This window comes from Beta vulgaris, chromosome 8, assembly GCF_026745355.1.
Source record: "Beta vulgaris subsp. vulgaris cultivar EL10 chromosome 8, EL10.2, whole genome shotgun sequence".
NCBI lineage: Eukaryota > Viridiplantae > Streptophyta > Magnoliopsida > Caryophyllales > Amaranthaceae > Beta > Beta vulgaris.
In genome coordinates this window covers 34,723,710-34,726,791 of record NC_079209.1, presented here as the reverse complement: position 1 = coordinate 34,726,791, position 3,082 = coordinate 34,723,710, and the positions used below count along the sequence as shown (strand labels likewise).

The following is a 3,082-nucleotide window of genomic DNA, read 5'->3' as shown; positions in this document are numbered from 1 at the left end:
TTTCCTCTAAAGTACTCGAGTCCTCTCTTGAATGGTCCTCAAGAGTAATCTCTTAATCAATCAACTAAATCCTCTCTCGAATGGTCTTTAGTTCATTGATTAAGAGATTCAGTAAGTTCGGAAAACCCCTAATGAAGGATTCTCTTAATTTCTACCCAATATCTTGGCCTAGAAATTAAGTTGATTCTTGAGGATGATAAAAGAGTTCAAAATTCGATTTAAGAACATTTGAAATCAAAATACCAAAGTATAAATGTGATCAATATCTATCCTAAGGTATCAAAATACCAAGATCACTGCATAAACTTCTTTAAAACATCACAATCACATCAACAACACATTTAAAACCTGAATTCATACTTTCACCCTAACCCTAGATATGAAACTACTCACTAATCATGGAGTTTAAGCAATAAAACGTAAAATCTATGACTAATCTAAGGCTAAACATGATTAATAAATGATTAAACTAATAGAGATCACAATTATGAAACTAAGAGAATGAAGATCCAAAATAATCTAAAAACAAGAACAAACACTAAGAGAATGAATAAAAAACTGAAACTTTGAATTAAAATTCAATAAAAAGTACCTTTGATGTTAATGGAATCACAAACCTGAATCGATGATCTCAAATTTCTATCAAACTAAAGTGTTTTCTCTCTAATACAAAAACCCTAAAATATTCAGTAGAAAACTAGAATGAAACATAAGTCCCAAAAACTAAAACAAAACTCTCGATTTTAATGAAGCCACAATTTTTTTTCTTTCCGGAAAAGAAGGGTGCGGGCGCACCAAGATGAGGTGCGGGCGCACCAAGCAGAGGTGTGGGTGCACCAAAATCAGGTGCGGGCGCACCAAGCAGAGGTGTGGGCGCACCAAAATCAGGTGCGAGCGCACCTCACCCTTCTGCCTCAAACTGGACAGTTCAACTCAAAACGAACATAACTTCTTCGTTTTATATCCAAATCAAGCTTATGACCAGTCGTTGGAAAGATATCGAAATGAGCTTTCACCTCCAATTGGAATTACCTTCATCTGATTTTTGGTTTGAAAGTTATGTCCATTTGAATTTCTCTGTTCATGATTTTATTGTGCAATGTGCTCCTTTGTGCGAGCGGACATGGGGAAGGGTGCAAGCGCACCATTTCTCAATGTGCGCTTTGTTTTCATTGCTACATTTTCCAACATTACAAATCGTAGCTATCTTAGTAGTTCCACCTATATCAAGAACATAGCAAAACAAGGTGAAAGCAAATGTATTAGAAATTCGGTCAAAAATGACTAAAAATCTAGCAAAATGTCACTATGATCAAGTATGATCAAGTGAATGAAATAGAAGGGGAAAGGGAGAAAAAAAAAAGAAAGGGGAGAAAGAGGATCAAAATGAGTTAAAATAAGTCCATAAAATAAGTCCAGAATACATTTCTGTCAGTTTTGCATTACCATTAGGAGAAGAATTGCATCGTTCTAAGTTGTATAGGCAGGTACCTCTACTTATAGCAGGAATAGCTAAGTTTGTTTCTTTCTGTATCATCTATAGATCAGATTAACATAAATACAACGCTCATGTTCATAATACGATAGAATTGCGCATTCCAAAGCAACATATCGACTTCCAATCATAAACATGCTACCAAACAATCTCAACAAGCAAAATATTCTCTATCATGATTCTAGGTTCCAATAGAATAAATCGCAACCTAATCATGATACTAGTACTTGCAACTAAACTGGTACGCATACGTACCTTGTAACGGAGAATTTTTGTTGTATTAACCGAACGTGCCGCTTATGAAATTGGGACCTAAACGATTAAGTAAATACTTTAGTGCTATGTCCTTGATAATATTATCAACTAATACGTAACTAACAATAACGACTTAGTAATTCAAAATATAATGATAACTAGACTCATTGCTTATGAACTTCCTTTTCTTTTCTATTCTAATGAGTTTAGCGTCTTTTAAGAGTTAATGTTAGTGAGCAAACTGGTTTTAGTTCGTGTAATAGTCCACTACCTTTACCAAATCCAATCAATTCATACGTACAACCTAGTCTTATGTCCAACCAAGTCTTATGTCCAATCAGGTCTTATGTGCAATCCATTCTTATGTCCAAAAGTCAGGTTCACATAATAAGATTATACTTCCAACTAATAACAATAATATAATTTTTGTACTTCCCATCTTGCTTAATTACAATCCTAAACCAGATTCACAACTTGAATCAGATTAATGATTTAAACTAATTATACAGCTTAATTAGTTACTAATTAACTCGAATTACAATTTAATTACTTACAACTTAATTTAATTATAAAAACAGAATGTAATATTAAACTAATATAATATCATATACATATTAGGTTTTATACCACCGACTTTCGCCGGCAACCGAACTCCAACGACCAACTTCCGGCAACGACGCACACCACCACACTCGCGCACCACTTCTGCGCGCACATCCAGGTTCGTCGCACAAACCGCTCGCACCACTAGCCTCGCGCAACCAGATTTGTCTCACCATCGAATTCGCACGACAACCTTGTCGCACCAACAGAATTCGCACAACAACATACACACCCAACACTCTTGAACACACTACGCACGTTCGCACAGCCTCGACGCGCGAACCGTTCACACCCTTCGCACAGCATGCTCGGTTCGTCACAACCCTCGCCCTCTCGCATAGCACTCGACTCCCACACTCGTCACTCGCCCTCGACCCTCGCACAAGACCACACTCCAACACTGTAACACCCCCGCCGACCCGAACCCTTTTTCCATTCGAATAAACTCGGGTTTTCGGGGGAAAACGGATCCACGAGGGTTCGATCCGACGGGGAGGTGTTACCGCCGCAATTATTCTCCTTGGAAACAATTGCAAGGCTAAGTTACAACACACAACTTAAATTCATTAATCAAAACAACTAAGTAAATTGTTTATTAGACATCACTAATTAATTAAAAGTTTCAGAGTTCCAGCGGAAGTAATCATAGCTAAGTGGATGACAACTCTAAATGATCTCCCTTTTGTTCCCCGATCGATCACCCACCTGCACAAATACATTGAAAAGAGG

At 37.2% G+C, this 3,082-nt stretch overlaps 1 long non-coding RNA gene across 1 annotated transcript; it reads right to left on the bottom strand.

The window, feature by feature from the left end:
- Window positions 1–593: 593 nt before the first annotated feature.
- Window positions 594–2,748, bottom strand: LOC125492585 (uncharacterized). Its single transcript, XR_007269227.2, has 3 exons — window positions 2,378–2,748; window positions 1,751–1,807; window positions 594–1,221 (listed from the first exon to the last, which is right to left on the bottom strand). It is a non-coding gene; the product is annotated as an uncharacterized LOC125492585 (long non-coding RNA).
- Window positions 2,749–3,082: the final 334 nt, after the last annotated feature.